Here is a 21,161-nt window from a genome sequence, read left to right as displayed (position 1 = left end):
CACAATTTAAATGAACTCTGGAAGACCTGAGATCAAATATGACAGATAAAATTCCATTGGAATTTCTAAAATCATTTGGGAAAGTGGTAGCCAAACGACTGTTCAAGTTGGTTGAGGCTGTCGGCGCAACGTCATGTGTTTCAGTAAAATACAGTGCACACATTTCCGAATAGTGCAAGGTAAGATAAGTATGACAGCTATCGCACTAGCAGATTAATAGCTCATATACCCAAGCTTCACACAAGGTTGATAAACAAAAGAATGGAAAGGAAATTGAAGATCTGTTAGTTGACGATCAGGTCAAAGGCAATTGTGACGTTGCGTTTGTTAATGGAAGCAGGATTGAAAAAGCGATCAAGGCACGCTCACAGGATTTGCCGACCTGTTAAAGGCCTGCGACAAAGTAAAATGGTGAGAGATGTTCGAAATTCTGAGGCAAGTAAGGGTAAGCTATAAGAACAGACGGGTAATATACAACATGTACAAGATCCAAGAGAGAATAGTAAGATTGAAAGACCGAGAACGAAGTGCTCGAATTAAAAAGAGTATAACACAGGGATTTTGTCTTTCGTGCTTACTGTTCAACCTATACTTCGAGGAAGCAATGACGGAAATAAAAGAACGGTTTAAGAGTGGGATTAAAATTCAGCGTGAAAGGATGTCAATAATAAGGTTCGCTGATGCAGCTGCTATCCTCAGTGAAAGTGAAGAAGAATAATAGGATCTGTTGAAACAGTCTAATGAGCACAGAATATCGACTAAGAGTAAACCGGGAGAAGAAGAAGAGAAGCAAAAACAGAACAGCGAGAAACTTAATATCAAAATTGGTGATCACGAAGTAGACGAATTGAAGCTATTCTGCTACCTTGGAAGCAAAATAACCCGTGACGGACGAAGGAAGGAGGACATAAAATGCAGAGTAGCGCAGGCAAAGAGGGCTTTCCTGGACAAGCGAACTCAAATGGTATCACACTATCAGACATAGGCCCTAATCTGAGGCAAAAATTTCTGAGTATGTACGTTTGGAGCACAGCTTTGTAAGGTAGTGAAACATGGACTGTGGGAAAAGGGTAACAGAAGAGAGTAGGGGCAGTAAAGATGTGGTGTTACAGAAGAATATTGAAAATTATGTGGACCGATAAGGTAAGGAATGATGAAGTTATGGGCGAGAAGAGGACTAATTGGTAAACACTAACAAGAGGAAGGGATAGGATGGTAGGACATCTGTTAAGACGTCAGGGAATAACTTCTATGGTACTAAAGGTAGCTGCAGGGGGTGGAACCTGTATCGGAAGACAGAGATTGGAATACGTCCAACATACAATTGAGGACTTAGTTGTAGAAGTTGGCGCAGAAGAGGAACTCTTGGCAACCGCTTTAATCCAGTAAGAACATTGAACTCACGTCTCATACTCACCAACCTCTCTTTCTGAAATAGCTTCTATCACTAATTGATAACATTTAAATTTGCCATTAATGTTTCTGTTCTAAGGCTAAATATCTTTCTTATAAATGAATCTATTTCCAGCTCACCTACTTTCTTCATCTTATATTGCAGTTAATTACCTTAATTCTTCTGACCAGACTGGTGTAAGTTACCAGCATTCCATATTTTCCTCTGGTCGTGGACTTATCTGTATCTGCGGACTGCAGAATTCTTGAAATGTTGGGTTTCTATTCAGTCATGTCTATCGCAGTATTCATGTATCCATCTTCTTTCATTGTCACCTATTCTGGAGGCCCTAGTACTTGTAGTCTTCACTGTAACGAACGGGTTTTACAGGGTTTGATGAGTTGAGAAATTACATGGGTTTTGTTTTCTTTTCACGCTGTTTCCAATTTCGACAAATAAATAACAATCTGTTGTGTGGTCTATTAGTTCGCTCCAAAGCACACTATGTCCTGTTAAGAGCACCCGCAGAGTTTTGCCTAATATTTCGGCTGTGAAAAATTTGATCACGTAGCGTATGGAAGCCGAGGTCAACATGGAAAATCGCGACTATGACCATTTCGTCACAAGTATTCTTAAAAATCTGCTTCTTCTCGCGCGGACTCACTTAAACGTTGAAATGAGCTTTCGACACAGAATTTAAATGAAACTGCCCTTGACACAGAATCAACGTGTAGACCTTGAATTTCCGTTGAGACAAGGCAGATCGTTGAAGGTAGCCATTCATCAGATTTCCACATTAAAGACTTAACGAATTTAAATCGCACCATATATGGCCAGACTTGGAGAGAAGCAGTTGAAAACGCAGCAGATTGTTATTTAATTACTAAAAAGTGGAAACATCGTAAAAACAAAACAGGAAATGATGCATTTTCTCAATTTAACATCTACTATTGAGCCACAGATCACCCGATACGCAGCATCGGCCGCTGTCCGCAGTCGCCGGTGGCTGAGGCAATTTTCGTTGCTGTAGGAATATCTCTGGATGGAGAGTATCATAATGTCTCCGACAATGTGCCGTATTGTGACGTGACAATCGTATACCGCTGTTTGTTTACATTTTGTGCTAAGACTGAAACTTTGATATTACACTTCTTTACCATGTTTTTACGTGTATATTAGTAACAACAAAGTATGTGCGTCAAATGGAAGTGCGTCAAACGAGGAAAAGTTGCTTCACATATGTAAGTACCACGTAAGTCTAATTCGAGCTGTCATACTACAAAGAGCCGCTTTACGTATTGCACTTCGACCATAGATGCTAGTAGACTGGCCTTGCTGTGCAGAAGCTAAGGGGCTAGTGTGGCTCCAACATAAACCACGTGACTGTTGGCAAAACGTGGCGGGATTTCAAATCAGCAGTGTGCCATCCTATGTTTGTATCGGGTTTTCCCCACATTTCTCAATTGACCGCCAAACGCTTCCAACAAAAATTACTTCTTTATTTGTGAAAAATTATGCCAGAACTACATTTGACCTGGATTTGTTCACAGTACCACTTATAAAATGTAACAAATACATCGAACGCCACTCTGGTGGGCAGCGGGACGAAATTACTATAAACTATCAATTAAAGTAAAATATCGTTAAAATTCTTTTAAACAGTAAGAGTGGGCTCGTGCCAAAACTTTAAACATTGTATTCGCCACGTTTTGAGCTCTAGTCACTTATAAAAGAAAATGGGATATGGGAATTGTGTCAACTATAGGTGTCAAAATTGTTGACTTTAGGAGAGGTCCATTTTAGAGTATCAATTTTAGGTGCACTTCAAAGATTCAGTTCCCACTATTTTTACAAAAGTTTAAACTATCAGTTTAAAAAAAGTGATATTTTAGATGAAATGTGAGACTTTGAAGTTTCAGAAAATAATTTTGGAGCCTAGTTTTAAAAATGACAGACACTGTAAATACAAATTATAGATATATATATATATTGTAAATAATAACTAACCTATCAAAACATTTCTCCGCGAAGTGCTTCGAGCAAAGGCGCGTATGTGCAAATGGCTTAAAGTTTTTCCGTTTCAGGGCCTGTATCCAAAGCTGCTTTCGGTTTTCATCCTTAGGGAACCTATGAGTAGGAACGAGAAACGATTATACTTACTTCTGTAACCGAATTATCACAGATACTTTCCAAAATGTAATATGAGTCTGACTTTACAGGCATCACTTTCAACACTTTAATTTACGTGATACTCTATTTTAAGTGCAAAAACATATAAAAGTTACTTCAGCAGATTTCAATAAACGCATCTGCACTATCATAGAAACACACATGAAATGTAATGCCATATCCCCCGACAAAACTCTGAGTACAGCCATAAGGGCAACACGAAACAACCATGTTTTGCCAACATTCACGTGACTTCAGCCCAGAGATGTTGGAGCCACGAAAATGACGTCAGGGCCAGTCTATTATATTTATGGTCGAAGGTATTGCAACTATTGAGATGCAGTGTGAGAAAGAGTTAAATCGTAGGGTTAATTTGTGTGACTATATGGTAATATATTTGCGAGATTCATTCTAGATAAATTTGGTAGTATACGAGTAATTCCGTTGAATGCGTGGACTAAGAGGAAAATTCGGTACTAGTCGTCGATGTTGACTAGAGACGCAACGTTAATGGAGCAGTGACACCCGCTTCTGGCGCGTATTTTCGCAGTTTGGTTGTTAGTTGACGAAGTCTACCAACGTGATTGTGATGACAGACTGATCTGTAGCTAAGTCCGAGATCTAGGTTAGGTTGATATGTGACAGGTTGGTGATGAGCAGACGACGTCAGCGACTGTACAAGCAAAATATCCTGGCTCTGGTGACACAGTGATCTGTACTTTAGTCTGTTTGAAAAAAACTGCCACTGAAAAGACGTTATAATCGCCATAATCTTTACGACGCTTCTCTCTTGTTTCCTCCGTCACTGCTCACAGCAAACAAGTGGTATCGAATATTCCTCTTTATCCCAGTGTGTGCGGTGCACATTTAGAGTAACGTTCATCGGCAGATACGATTTATATATGGTATATACACTCCTGGAAATGGAAAAAAGAACACATTGACACCGTTGTGTCAGACCCACCATACTTGCTCCGGACACTGCGAGAGGGCTGTACAAGCAATGATCACACGCACGGCACAGCGGACACACCAGGAACCGCGGTGTTGGCCGTCGAATGGCGCTAGCTGCGCAGCATTTGTGCACCGCCGCCGTCAGTGTCAGCCAGTTTGCCGTGGCATACGGAGCTCCATCATAGTCTTTAACACTGGTAGCATGCCGCGACAGCGTGGACGTGAACCGTATGTGCAGTTGACGGACTTTGAGCGAGGGCGTATAGTGGGCATGCGGGAGGCCGGGTGGACGTACCGCAGAATTGCTCAACACGTGGGGCGTGAGGTCTCCACAGTACATCGATGTTGTCGCCAGTGGTCGGCGGAAGGTGCACGTGCCCGTCGACCTGGGACCGGACCGCAGCGACGCACGGATGCACGCCAAGACCGTAGGATCCTACGCAGTGCCGTAGGGGGCCGCACCGCCACTTCCCAGCAAATTAGGGACACTGTTGCTCCTGGGGTATCGGCGAGGACCATTCGCAACCGTCTCCATGAAGCTGGGCTACGGTCCCGCACACCGTTAGGCCGTCTTCCGCTCACGCCCCAGCATCGTGCAGCCCGCCTCCAGTGGTGTCGCGACAGGCGTGAATGGAGGGACGAATGGAGACGTGTCGTCTTCAGCGATGAGAGTCGCTTCTGCCTTGGTGCCAATGATGGTCGTATGCGTGTTTGGCGCCGTGCAGGTGAGCGCCACAATCAGGACTGCATACGACCGAGGCACACAGGGCCAACACCCGGCATCATGGTGTGAGGAGCGATCTCCTACACTGGCCGTACACCACTGGTGATCGTCGAGGGGACACTGAATAGTGCACGGTACATCCAAACCGTCATCGAACCCATCGTTCTACCATTCCTAGACCGGCAAGGGAACTTGCTGTTCCAACAGGACAATGCACGTCCGCATGTATCCCGTGCCACCCAACGTGCTCTAGAAGGTGTAAGTCAACTACCCTGGCCAGCAAGATCTCCGGATCTGTCCCCCATTGAGCATGTTTGGGACTGGATGAAGCGTCGTCTCACGCGGTCTGCACGTCCAGCGCGAACGCTGGTCCAACTGAGGCGCCAGGTGGAAATGGCATGGCAAGCCGTTCCACAGGACTACATCCAGCATCTCTATGATCGTCTCCATGGGAGAATAGCAGCCTGCATTGCTGCGAAAGTTGGATATACACTGTACTAGTGCCGACATTGTACATGCTCTGTTGCCTGTGTCTATGTGCCTGTGGTTCTGTCAGTGTGATCATGTGATGTATCTGACCCCAGGAATGTGTCAATAAAGTTTCCCCTTCCTGGGACAATGAATTCACCGTGTTCTTATTTCAATTTCCTGGAGTGTACTTTCATTTCCTGTGTATTACACAGCTTTCCAAGCAATGTATTTATCTGAAGCTGGTCACAATAGCAAACTGCAGTACTAAAGCGTATCTGTTGAGAATGAGTAAGTGCGATTAATAATTTAGATTACAAAAAATGAAAGAAGACTAATCTAGCAACAGAAAATAAAAAAAGAATAGAACGTTTACCGTAAAGGTATTCTTGTGCGAGATAAATGGCTAATTTGCTGCATATCGTAACTCCGAATTCGCCGGTTATTTTCAGAAAACTTTTCACTTCGACGTATTAGGAATGCATTTCTCAATTCCTTCGCAACGTAATTTATTAAAACGCAGACTCGACATCACGGTCAAATACAGTATGAAACCTGAAATAAAATCGTTATCTGTGCCTTCTTTCTCTATAAAAAATACCGGACAGTTTCTTGAATGACAAACACAGTCAGGGTTTCGTAGAAACTTAATTGTCTATGTAAATAGTTCACCTACAGGTTTTGATGAGTAATCAAAATATGTGATAAATAGCTGAACCTTTTAATTCCATTGACTTAAAAGCTTAAAGTATTTACACTGCCAAGATACCATAGACTTTAGTATTTGACATAAATTTCAACTTGATACCTTTGCTTGTTCCTGAGAAAAAGGGGTCTTAACAGACGGGCAGGCAGACAGACAACAAAGTGATATTTTAAGTGTCCCGTTTTTACCAACTTAGGTTAGAGACATCTGAGCTGTGATACTTGCCGCAAACAAGCGATAGGCCCTTGCATTTATCTCTTAAAAGCATTGGAAGCTTTAAGGCGAGGTCATTCCGGATATACACTACTGGCCATTAAAATTGCGACACCAAGAAAAAATGCAGATGATAAACGGGTAATCGTTGGACAAATACATTATACAGGTACTGACATGTGATTACATTTTCACGCAATTCGGGTGCATAGATCCTAAGAAATCAGTACGCAGAGCAACCACCTCTTGCCGTAATAACGGCCTTGATACGCCTGGGCATTGAGTCAAACAGAGCTTGGATAGCGTGTACAGGTACAACTGCCCATGCAGCTTCAACACGATACACAGTTCATCAAGAGTAGTGACTGGCGTATTGTGACGATCCAATTGCTCGCCCACCGTTGAGCAGACGTTTTCAGTTGGTGGGAGATCTGGAGAAGTTAGTGGTGGTAAAAGTTGAAGACAATTTACCGAAGAAAGTGCCGTTGACCACTGTCGCTCGTGGTAAACAATGTCCACTGATAGGAAAGTAATGACGTACTTTGTCTAACGTCAGTAAAAAGCGGCCACTCTGGAATTTGTAGTTAGATACCCATACTCATTTGAAAAGATGTGACATACTCTGATATTTCTGGAACACTGGTTTTTATATGTTCACGCAACCAAGAATGTATTTGTCTAGGTCCCCGCGGCTAATTCCTTCCCCATAGAATAGAAAATCAGCTTATCTGTGAACTCCGAAAACGGAAAATTATAGCTACCTACAGCATAGTACTTGTTTCACTGGCGTATGAGATAACAGAAGTTTCTGCATAAACTCTTTTGAAATTAATCATATTTTTGCATTCTGATATCTATTGCTCACATCACTTTATTATTAAGTTTCTTGTAAATTGGAGTGTTTCGCAGTTGCTGTTTTCTCTCCACCGTGGTTAAGGGTAACGCTGCAGATATTTACGTGTAGCATACAAAATCTGAAGGACTAGCATTCTTTATAGCAGTAAATACCCTTGGTGTTGCGAAGCAAAATAACATGTAATAACGAAAATGTTCCACGTTCGTGGTAAACAGAGCCGCCACAGTTCTAAAATATTTTATTGATCGCAGACTTGCACGAAAGAAGTCGCTATACGCTATAGTTTTGGGGCCTTAGCCCCATCATCAAGTGTATCTGAAATCTAGCGGGTCTAGTGTAGCAGGGGATACAACCACCACCACCTAAAGAGAAGGCCGCGGCGCGCCCTTGTGACGTCACGCAAAGCGGGCCAGGGTTGGCTTGGCGCTGCGCTTAAAGAATCGAGACGCACGGCCTGCAAATCTTTGTCAAACGGTTTTACAGAATCTATTCCGTAAAAAATAATTAATTTCTGAAATACTTTTAGCTTTATATGGCAGCTTCATGATGAAGTGCCAATCATTTCGATAATGGTCATAGCTATTGTGGTATTTCACAGATGAGTGTCAAATTTGAGAACGTTGCCATCAAAAATAGGGGTCGCTATGAATTTGTGTTTGATGCATATTACACATTCTATTGCTGAGTATGAAATACAGATGAGGTTTTGAAATTTTCGTAAAACTTTGGATCAATATCTGCTTCCAATCTCGAAAAAATTGAGCATCTGCAGCAACTTCACTTCCGATCGCAACGCGCGGGAATGAAATATTCATAACGCCTGTCATAACCCGTAAACCGCTGGAGATAACGAAACGAGATCTTGGCAAATGATACCACGCAAAGAGGAGAGTACTTTGCCGAATGGTTAAAATAAGTAACTTTATCAATCGCGATATAGCAGAAACTATAGTTTATAATTCTTTTTTACCGGTAATGTAACTACATAAGACTTATCAATAGCCAGTGAAAACGCACGAGTGCGGGATGTAAATAATATTGCGATATACATGTAAAACCAGGTACATTTGTGAAAAATGCATTGTGATAAAGTACATTCTTTCTGGACCAGACAACTATTATTTACACTCACTTGAAAAATTCAGCACTAATACAGTGTATAATATTAAATTCCTCTGCCTTCAGTATCCTAAATAAATATTGTGTAACTGTTTATAGAGCTCCCTCAGGAAAGCTGAGTACATTCCCCAAGCAAACAATCACTTTTAACTCACCTCACAAAAACAATTATGCGTTGCTATTGTAATGTAAATTTTCCTTCCTGTAAAAATATGGCAGATTTTGAGCGTAAGTCAACAGTGAAAATCTACAAATCTTCAGCAGACATTTGCAGCGGTTGGAATGAGACAATGTGTCAAGCTAAAAACGTCAATAATAAATTTAACCTATTTCTAGATTAATTTGTTCCATTGTTGGACATAGAAAAATAACACAGATATGCTTCATACAGAGAGATCGCTTTTTAAACATGAAAACAGCAGTTTCAACATTCGTTAGCACTCATGCTAACTAATGCGAGAGTGAAAAACAACACCCACTCACAAATAGAGAACAAAACGTATCGGTAATGCGTAACAAAATACGAACTGCAGAGAAATTTAAACACGAATAAAAAGTAACACGAGCCACAAATTTATATTTCGTTTTCAAAATCAAAATAAAGCCACTTGATAACGAATATTAGGCCTATTTACTGCGAACTTTTGCTCACAATTTTAGTCAAATGTATCCAAAATGCAAGATATTCCACCAGAAATAAATAATTGTACTAGGTATATAGTTTTTATATCCCTTCGTGTGCTCAGTGGGTTGGAAATTGTCCCGATGAATCGCTGAAAGACATTTCCAACGCAGATTCGCATCTTTCGGAAAGGAAAACAACATTACTTTTGGTCGAGTTCCGTAATTCCCACGACACCTTGGCACACAACACTTGTAAACCATGTTCACAGTAGCTTCACTACACGTAAACACTGTAATCGCTAGTTTTAAGCATGAATATAGCACTCGATCCAACAAACGTGTAGATAAACAAACGCTTCGAAACACAACATGGTGGCCCGCTTGGAGTGACGTCACGACCTGCTATGAATTTCGCGACGCGGCCTTGTCTCTAGGTGGTGGTGATACAACCCGTCGGCTTTGAACAATGACGTCACAAGTCGCCAGAGAGCATGTATTACAAAGATGAAAGAGCTGAGGAGAATGTTGAGAAACAAAGGAATGCGAGAGAGATAAACTTTATTTCACGTATGTAAGGGCCAGTAGTATTTTCACGTTAACGATATCCCGTGTCTGTACCTTAGTATTTCTCCGCAAACTACAATGGAAAGAAATGAATGAAATTACTAGCAAAGAATACATCACGTTACATGTATGTCAGTTGTATCTCGAAAGTCTTTCGAACTGTATTGCTTAAGTGCAGTACGGGATACAAGTTCAGCGTAGTCGATTTCTTAGTTTCAACTAGCATTGCTGTCCTGTTGTTCACTTGAACTATGTATCCCCTGCTTCACTAAACCGCAAATGAAACCCGATACAAATTAAAAGCTCATTCGAAGTGTGTTGCTTAAGTAAAGTCCGGAATACGAGTTTGTCGTAAGGCGATTTCTTCGTTTTCACTAGCATTACTGTCCTGTTCTTCACCTGAACGATGTATCCTCCGCTTCAGTAAACCCTAAGTGGAACACGGGATACAAATTGTAGATGTGCTGTTTATTTCGTCTCCGCTATTACTAACATAAAGTAGGATCAGTTTATTCTATCTCGTGAGATTTTTTTTAAAGCCAAAAAGCACTTAGCAGCTACTGAAGCATCTGTATCTTCTAATGGGTGCAGGAGTTCCGACTCCTGGGGAGGTGGATGGATGTGAGTCGGAACTCCCGCACCCATTAGAAGATACAGATGCTTCAGTAGCTGCTAAGTGCTTTTTGGCTTTAAAAAAAAAAATCTCACGAGATAGAATAAACTGATCCTACTTGCAAATAGGGGGAAATACACGTACGTTACATTTGCAACCTGTTTCATATTATATGTTTTGATTGTTTATTTAACCTTTGTGTTTCACTTGTCTTTTGCTGTTATGTTTTAGTTTAGTTTTTTTATTGATTGCTTAATAAAGTAGGATCAGTTTATTCTATCTCGTGAGATTTTTTTTAAAGCCAAAAAACACTTATCAGCTACTGAAGCATCTGTATCTTAGGATCAGTTTATTCTATCTCGTGAGATTTTTTTTTAAAGCCAAAAAACACTTATCAGCTACTGAAGCATCTGTATCTAATATCAAGTGATCGCTTTTAGATTCACATTCAATTATTTTAATGATAGCGCTTATTAGAACACAGAACTGCTTTATTATCTATGCCTCGAAGTGAAGACGTTACTATCTATGACTAAGGAATGACGTCATTGTTCAAAGCCGACGGGTTGTATCCCCTGCTTCACTAGACCCAATCTAGCGGTAGTAGGACGCCATGTCCATGCCCTAACAACCAACAGGCAAACATCTACCGTAGGTGGAGTGTCAGATAACATACCAAAATGTGGCTGCAAGGAACTCTGACCTTCAATCACGGACTGTGAAAGCCCCTCATGTCTAAAAAGTCATATAGCCACTAGTTTAATGTTTACCTGCGTGTGAGATTCACCCTCCAATTAAGATTGTGACTATTATAATTAACTTTGCGACCAGTAACTTACTATCATAATTAAATTTGTGACGAGTAACATACTAAGTACGGAATTGAGGAAAAACTTTGTGCGCTTGCAAGCGTTTTATGTCAGAACAGAATAGATACCTAGGAAAACAAATCTCACAGGAGAAGTCCTGTTACAAAAGGTCATATTGATATATCTTGGTAAAATTTTATAAGGGTATACTAAAACAGATTAAGATACCACAAGGAAATATGAAGTGTTTAATGCTTTGATATATTTGCCCTGCAATAAGCGGAACAGCAGGTTGAAGCTCCCCCATCTGAAGACCATCAAAAGAAACGCCACAGACGCCGCAGACGTGGAAATAGAGTGCCGTGCACGGAAGGACAAGCCACTCTACAGCCAGAGACAGACTGCTCCCCAAGTCTCTATGAATACCCAATTCAAGAGGCACATAAGAGTGTGGAGGGAACCGCGAGGCCACCATTAGTTGCCGTATCACCAATCACTTGCGATTCTCTTGTGGGAACATCTTGCTTGCCGGTAACTGAGGAAGCCAATATGCCACCGTCAGTGGCTAGATCCCAGACTCCACACACATCACTATCGGGGGGCTGTTCGCCCCACTACGCAGGTACTCCACCCTCCACGGACAGTGATGGGATGGCTGGATAGCAGTCAGAGGTGCACAACGTGTCCAGAACCTCATTCTACATCTGTCACACCTCGCACCTAAGTGTCCGAATACCTCACTCCAACGTCACAGTCCATAGGGAGCAATTGATTTGGGGCTGTGACAATACATCTCCATGTGAAACAGTGGCTGAAGAAACGTATGAGACGGCTTTCCCTGAACGAGATATGCTTTTCACTGAGGATGTGGGATATCCAGAGTCCTGTACTGGTGCTGAGGACATCGACTGCCATGAGAACGGCCATAAGTCCAAGGTTAGCTTCATAAAATCAATGACTGAAACGCCTATTTTCTAAGAGATCACGTCACAAAATGGTTCAAATGGCTCTGAGCACTATGGGACTTAACATCTATGGTCATCAGTCCCCTAGAACTTAGAACTACTTAAACCTAACTAACCTAAGGACAGCACACAACACCCAGCCATCACGAGGCAGAGAAAATCCCTGACCCCGCCGGGAATCGAACCCGGGAACCCGGGCGTGGGAAGCGAGAACGCTACCGCACGACCACGAGATGCGGGCATCAAGTCACAAAAATGATATTGATGTATACTGAAAATTTGCCATTTTAAATAACTGAAACAAGTAACATTTTATGGTCCGCAATGACTCTTTCCATTCTTTTGGAGCTACGACTTTCCCATATGTTTCTGTATAGAGGATATGTTTTATACAAATTAAACAAGTTAGTAGTGGTAAAAGTTGAAACTTGCACCGAAAACTGTTCCTCGGAGGGAAACAATATCCACTCAGAGGAAAGTAATAACGTACTTTGTTTAACTTCTTGAACAAAGTTATGTCAGCAACAAGTTGGATTACTGTGGTATTTCTAGTTAAATCTACAAAGTCATGTGAAAAGATGTGATATTCTCTGAGTTTTCTGGAAAACTGGTGTTCTAGTCCATATTGTATATCAGTAAAGCTCTTTTGAGAGTAGTTTACCAGGTAACACTTGCTCAATGAATAACAGTTCACAGGTTACACCAATACACAAGAAAAGATATAGAAGTAATCTGCTAACCCATATATTGATATTGGTTTGTAGTAGGGCTTTGGAATATATGCTACTTCCAACCTTATGCAATATTTCGACAAAAACGATGTACTGACGCATAATCTGTACGGATTCGAAAAATATCGTTCCTGTGAAACACTGCTGGCTCTTAATTTGCGTGAAGTAATGAGTGTGATCGACAGGGGATTTGAAGTTGATTCCAAAATTATACATTTTCTAAAGACTTGAGACCAGTCTTCACAAGAGACGTCTAACAGTATTGCATTCGTACCGTACAATTGTTCGGCTGGATTCGTGATTTCCCGTTAGTTAAGTTACAGTTCGTAGTAATGGCTGGGATGTCATCCGGTGTAACCGAAGCTGTATCATAGACTCCCAAAGGGAACGTATGGGCCCTCTGCTCTTCCTAATTTATGTAAGTGATTTACGAGAAAGTCTGGGCAGCCCCCGTTAGATTGTTTGGAGATGATTCCGTGGTTTATCTATTAGTTGTGTAATCAGACGAACAAAACGAATAACGAAGTATTTTAAACAAGACATATACACGGTGTGAAAACTTGGCGGTTGACTGTAAATCATAATACTGTGCCTAACTTTACGACCGTGCTAAAAATATTTCCATTAAATATCGGGCACATTGTACATCAAAACCGTTTAAAGATTCTTGTAAACAGTTAAGGATTACAGTTGTGAATAACTTAAACAAGGACCAACACAAATCTACTAAAGAGGCTTCCGACACTATGTTTGTCGGTCCTGTTACAGGTTACTGATGAGCGATATGGAATGCTTAGTAGATAGGATCGCCGAAGTTCGGAGAAGGGCATCTTGTTTTACTATCGGGAAAGAGGAAAGAAACTGTTACGGGTATGGAAGTGGGATGGGATGGTAGTCATGAAAACAAAGGTGCTTTTCGTGGGCCGAGTTATTTTCACGATCACCAATTTTCTCCTCCGAATGCGAAAATATTTTGTTTACTTCTATCAATCTTGGCAGAAATTACCATCATAATAAAAAATGAGAAGAATCAGAGCTCGCACGGATACATTCAAGTATTCGTTTCTCCATCGTGGTATTCAAGAATGAAATGGTAGATAAATAGTCTCCGTGGGGTTCCACGCACCCTCTTCCAAACATTTAAATGTGAATTTCATAGCAGTCTTATAGTTGTGAACGGAGACGAAACAAAACCAGCATAATACTTTTGATTCTGGATGCAGTCATTTCAAAAGTATATACATGATTTTCTCATTTGGGACAACATTCAGGCACGTAATTGGCCCATTTAACAATGTGCTACTGTTACTTCAACGAGAGTATATTTCGAGCCACAAGTTTACATATATCTGGGTGCAAGCTGTAGCTCCACTATTTGCATTTATTTCTCCTGCATTACTGGGTGACTTCCCAGCTATCAGTAGTGATATTAGCCTTAACATTCTTCTTGAAGTAACATCGTAAATAGTGAGGAACGATTTATTCATCACTTCCACTTGTTCTCCCCTTTCCTCTATACAATATAGTATATAGCATTTCAGGATGGTGACTCCTCTGTTTTTGCTGTGCTGTGTCTTTGGTTTGTACTGATGCAAACCTTGGAGGTATTTTATCCAAAATTGTTGACTTTTGTGAGAAGTAGTGGACAAGTGTTCTCAATTCATATATAGTGGCACCCAAATTGACAGGTAGAGCTTCTAGGGCTAACTGTTTTACCTTTAACTGCTTATGTGACAACGTATGCACACATTTGGAACTGAACACTGCGAATGATACACTCAAGTAATAGACGTTTAACTATTACTGCTACCCACATGAGTGTGTATCTGTGACCAGAGGGGAGGCACTTGCCTTCATCTTTAACAGACAATGGGTATGTCTGTTTCAAAAGAAATATGACATTTTAGTCAATGTTAAATGTCTAGAGACTGACTTGATTTCTGTTCTTTTCATACGGGCATTTGTAGATACATTTCACATTTATAAACTGGACTCAGTTTACTCATTTAATGACAAAATACTCTTCAAAGTAATCGATTCTGTAAGATCAGACTTTTAACTGCAGAGATATCGCACTCAGTGGCGGATTCAAAATAAGTACAATTGTCAGAGTAACCAAAAACGGGGTACGTGTGCTTCATTCTTCTGGTTGAGTCTGGGGATATCACGCAAATAACCATAATACACCGGTTGCATACTTAGCGCTAAGTGAAGCATCGGTTCAGTCACTCTTCTGTTTCCTCCACCGTTATTATAACGCCTGATGCCATTGGTGGTGACATCAACAGCATTGAATAAAAACTGACTAAAGAGTACTTTATCTATGAATTCGACATTGAGAAGTGAGTGCCTTTCCTCCCATTCTTCTTTCAAAAATCACAATACGTATCCAAAAGGAAGGATGAATTTAGAGTCTACCGCTTGATTGATTGCATAACGCACTCAGCAGTAATAATCTTGTATCTACCATTAAGTGTCAGTTTTCTAAAACTGTGTTCGGAAACAACCTATTTCCCACAATTTTTTTCCTGCTCCTTTAAAAACATTGCAGTGTTTAAGTAATCGACTGCTTGATAAAAAAAGCTTTACTACGTCCATTGAAAATTTCTCTACAATATCCATTCATATTTACGATGCAAGTTAAGATGGCCAGTTAGGTCATTGTGAAATATTATCGCTTCCTTGACTGAGTGTGACTGCTAGCAGTTGATTCGTCGCATCACACTTCACGTGGTGACCCAAAGTTTCCACCGTCCAGTAGCCTTGTAAGACACTCTCAGTACCCCAGGTTGTGTAGTATATTTTCTGAAGCACTTTTCTCAAGTAGACCCATGGAAGAGAGGATGTAGCGCATAACGGCTTAGCCATTCCGAAGTTTCCTAGACAATTATCCGCTTAGCAGTAGACATGGCACTTATGCACCTTGGTTTATAGTCAACTGAGCCACACCGGACAGCTTTTCGAAATTTAGAGAGAATGGTTCAAATGGCTCTGAGCACTATGGGACTCAACTTCTGAGGTCATTAGTCCCCTAGAACTTAGAACTAGTTAAACGTAAATAACCTAAGGACATCACACACATCCATGCCCGAGGCAGGATTCGAACCTGCGACCGTAGCGGTCTCGCTGTTCCAGAATGCAGCGCCTAGAACCGCACGGCCACTTCAGCCGGCGAAATTTAGAAAGAAAAATTTAGAAAGAAAAATATGTTTGAAAGCCTTGCAGTGATGAGCTGAGGCGATTGGAAAACTCTTTGGGAAAGCTAAATTTGTTTCAGTCGGTGTCCTGCTTGAGATTTTAATCCATACGTTCTATTGCAGCATCCGAACAACAGTAGTGTATATATATATATATATATATATATATATATATATATATATATATATAGACTAGTATATATATATATAGACTAGTATCTTTCTACTTAATTATTTGCCTAGATGACATCACTATCGCCGGCCAGTGTGGCCACGCTGTTAAAGGCGCTTCAGTCTGGAACCGCGCGACCGCTACGGTCGCAGGTTCGAATCCTGCCTCGGGCATGGATGTGTGTGATGTGCTTAGGTTAGTAAGGTTTAAGTAGTTCTAAGTTATAGGGGACTGATGACCTCAGATGTTAAGTCCCATAGTGCTCAGAGCCATTTGAACCATTTTTTTTGACATCACTATCATTTCATAGTCCGTATTTCATTGCAGCTGTACGAGTAAGCTGCCGGCCACGTGACACGGACGGAGGCGTGGCAGCTCCAAACATCACGCTGCGCGCAGCTGGAGTCCTCCAGGGGGCAGCGGGTAAGTCACTGACATTCACATGTGTTGATGAGCATGGCTGACTTCTGGATTGCTGTCGTTAGTTGTGCCAGTTTTATTGTCTACCGTGTATGTGGAAACGTGGGCTTCGCATCCGAACTATCTGGCTCAGGCAGTGGCGCGACAGACCGCACTCCTTCAGCCTATCTAGTTTCAAGTTTTCCCCGGTCTGCCTAAGATTCAACGTCAAATGTTGGCGTCCGTCCACCGAAAACTACAGGGGCAGCTTCTGCATCTGCACCTGTATCTACATCCACACTCTGAAAACCACTCAGAATTGCATGGCAGAGCATATTTCTCAGTAGAGCACTTACTATATTCCGTTTCTGATCCATTCACATATGGAGTGTGGGAGGAATAGATGACTAAACGCCTCTGTGCCCACCGTATCTATCCTAATTTTGTTTTTGCGATAAACACAGGATCGATAATAGGTGACTGTACTGTATCCCTATATTCATCACTCAAGTCTCGTTCTTGGAGTCTTCTATATAGGATTTCACGGGGTAGCGTGCATCAGTATTCAGGCATTTGCAAGTACAGGATTTTCAGAAACTCCGTCACGCTTTGCCGAGGGGTGAAGCCATCTGTGACCTTTGGTACAGTCTGCCATGTTGTACTTTCAGTATTCGCTCTCGGTCTCCTAATTTCCTATCGATGAATCTGTCTGCCAAGTGCTTTACTTACGGCTGAGCCTTCTTGTTCGTCCATTTCATATAGCTAGAAATTGTCACATAGATATTTGCCTCAATTAACTTAACCCAATTGGGGATCATTGTTAATTCAGTCGTAGGATCTTAGATCCTCTTTGTTTTGTGATGTGCACGTTTCAGGCAAGATGTCAAGCTTTGCACCACTTTGAAATCTTATCAAGATCTGATGTTGTGCAACGTTTTTCAGATCATTAGAAGTAACTTCACCATCTATGAAAAACCTGAGGTCACTATTAATGTCGTCACCGAGGTAATTAATATACAGGATGGTCCATTGATAGTGACCGGGCCAAATATCTCACGAAATAAGCATCAGACGAAAAAACTACAAAGAACGAAACTCATCTAGCTTGAAGGGGGAAACTAGATGGCGCTAGGGTTGGCCCGTTAGATGGCGCTGCCATGGGTTTTTTTTAAATAGGAACCTCCATTTTTTATTACATATTCGTGTAATACATAAAGAAATATGAATGTTTTAGTATTACACGTATTAAAATGAACCGTTTACCAATTGTGGAAAAGGTCGATATCGTGTTGATGTATGGCTATTGCGATCAAAATGCCAAACGAACGTGTGCAGTGTATGCTGCTCGGTATCCTGGACACCACATCCAAGTGTCCGGACCGTTCGCAGGATAGTTACGTTATTTAAGGAAACAGGAAGTGTTCAGCCGCATGTGTAACGTCAACCACGACCTGCAACAAATGATGATGCCCACGTAGGTGTTTTAGCTGCTGTCGCGGCTAATCCGCACATCAGTAGCAGACAAATTGCGCGAGAATCGTGAATCTCAAAAACGTCGGTGTTGAGAATGCTACATCAACATCGATTGCACCCTTACCATATTTCTATGCAGCAGGAATTGCATGGCGACGACTTTTAACGTCGTGTACAGTTCTGCCACTGGGCACAAGAGAAATTACGGGACGATGACAGATTTTTTGCACGCGTTCTATTTAGCGACGAAGCGTCATTCACCAACAGCGGTAACGTAAACCGGCATAATATGCGCTATCGGGCAACGGAAAATCGACGATGGAACATCAGCGAACTTGGCGGGTTAATGTATGGTGTGGCACTATGGGAGGATGGATCATTGGTCCCCATTTTATCGATGGCAATCTAAATGGTGCAATATGTGCTGGTTTTCTATGTAATGTTCTACCGATGTTACTACAAGATGTTTCACCACATGACAGAATGGCGATGTACTTCCAACATGATGGATGTCCGGCACATAGCTCGCGTGCGGTTGAAGCGGTATTGAATAGCATATTTCATGACAGGTGGATTGGTCGTCGAAGCACCACACAATAGCCCGCACGTACACCGGATCTGACGTCCCCGGATTTCTTTCTATGGGGAAAGTTGAAGGATATTTGCTATCGTGATCCACCGACAACGCCTCACAACATGCGTCAGCGCATTGCCAATGCATGTGCGAACATTACGGAAGGCGAACTACTCGCTGTTGAGAGGAATGTCGTTACACGTATTGCCAAATGCATTGAGGTTGACGGACATCATTTTGAGCATTTATTGCATTAATGTGGTATTTACAGGTAATCACGCTGTAATAGCATGCGTTCTCAGAAATGATAAGTTCACAAAGGTACATGTATGACATTGGAACAATCGAAATAAAATGTTCAAACTTACCTACGTTCTGTATGTTAATTTAAAAAACCTACCTGTTACCAACTGTTCGTCTAAAATTGTGAGCCATACGTTTGTGACTATTACAGCGCCATCTACCACAAAGCGAAAAAAGTGATCCATCTAAAACATTCATATTTCTTTACGTACTACACGAATATGTAATAAAAATGGGGTTTCCTATTTAAAAAAACGGAGTTGATATGTGTTTGAACTATGGTAGCGCTATCTAGCGGGCCAACCATAGCGCCATCTGGTTTCCCCCTTCAAGCTAGCGGGTTTCGTTCTTTGTAGTTTTTTCGTTTGACGCTTATTTCGTGAGATATTTGGCCCGGTCACGATCAATGGACCACCCTGTATAAACTGAATAGTAACTGTCACAGCGCGTATTCCTAGAGCATGCTTGAAGTTACTTCTGCATTTGTGGACGACTATCCACACCAGACTACACGCAACATCCTTGCCACGAAGAACGCCTCAGTCTCCATCCACGCCCCCGCATTTTTTTTTTTTTCAAAAATGACTATTACTTTCTATCTCAAAATGTGACTTATCATCAATCGCCTCTTTTAGTCCCACTTTCTCCTCTATTTCGTTTCAAAATGTCTTCATTATTTATTCGGTCTACCCATCTACTCTTCAGCATTCTTATAAGAACGATGTTTCCTAAATCTATTAGTTTCTTGTATGAACTGTTTTCCGTTCACATTTCACAAGGTTACACTTCTACACTTCATACAGATATCTCCAGTAAAAGACTTCCTAACACTTAAATACGTATTCGATGTTAATACATTTCTCTTTTTCAGGAATGACTTTCTTACTTTGCCAGCATGTATCTGAGATCGTCTGCACTACAGCCATCGGCAGTTCTTTTTCTGACCAAACAGCAAAAGACATCGACAACTCTTCACTTTAGACTCAGACTGCTGGAGACATCCGACGTAAAACGGCGAGCTGCCTCGGAGGATGTCTTCCGCAGTCGGAGACGAAACGTCAGGGGAGAGTTTTATACATCGACCAGGGCCTATCAGATCGGAAGATTTAAGTGAAGACAATACTGGCCGAGAGAGCCTACACTGTATGAAAATCGACTACTGTTAGTGTCTCGTTTCCTAAACCAATTCTATTAGGATCACTTGGTTTATTTTGGATTCATTTCTCTTGCTTTACTTTTACTGCTATTGATCTTACAGCCACTTTTGGAAACATTATGAATTCCGTTCAACTGGTCGTTCTTGCTGTTTGTAGTCTCTCACAGAACTATAGTTCCATCAGCAAATAGGAAAATTTTTGTTTCGTCTCCATTAACTTTATTCCCTTTTCAGTTCAATTCTTGGTTTCATTTACTACTTGCTCAATTTAGACACTGACTAAAATCGGTGACTGGCAAGTATTCCATCTCAGTTTATTCTCAACTACTGCTTTCTTTCATGCCATTGTACTCTCATACTTGCAGTCTGGTATCTGAGAAAGTTGCAGATAATCTTCATAGTTAATTCTAACGGTGTAGAATTTATGTTACAGGGTAGGATTCAATCGCAATAGTGAAGATTTGGCAGAACAGGTTTAACATTATCGCATGGGACGCTGAATTACACAACCATGTGCAAGAGAAACGAACGTCAGACTACGCGTTGAAAGTACATTGACGTTACACACACTAGCCTTTACACTTACGGAAGTTTTGTGTGTTTAGCCTTCGGCCCGATTGCCTTAGCGACATGTCTCAAGTGATGCGTTCTCTGCAAGCCCATTTCTCTATGAGCGATATACTGTTAGTGTGACCAACGACAGCTTCCACGCTTTCGAAGCTGGAATCCAGTTTGAAACTTGCCTCCACTTCGAGTCGTGTCATTAATTAACAACGGTTTCTATATGCCACAGGAGCGGAATTCGTGGCGGGCCGCATCGAACTAGTCAGAAGACTGATGACGCATAGAAAAAAATTACACAACAAAATTTCGGAAGATCCGTTCGTAAGTCACTCGATGGTACGCTCTGGGCAACTATATTACGTTTCACACCCAACATGCTGACAATAATCGTCTTCACTACACGATGTTTCGGTGA

This window comes from Schistocerca cancellata, chromosome 7, assembly GCF_023864275.1.
Source record: "Schistocerca cancellata isolate TAMUIC-IGC-003103 chromosome 7, iqSchCanc2.1, whole genome shotgun sequence".
Classification (NCBI taxonomy): domain Eukaryota; kingdom Metazoa; phylum Arthropoda; class Insecta; order Orthoptera; family Acrididae; genus Schistocerca; species Schistocerca cancellata.
The sequence above is the reverse complement of the archived record's forward strand: the minus strand, read 5'-3'. Positions refer to the sequence as shown.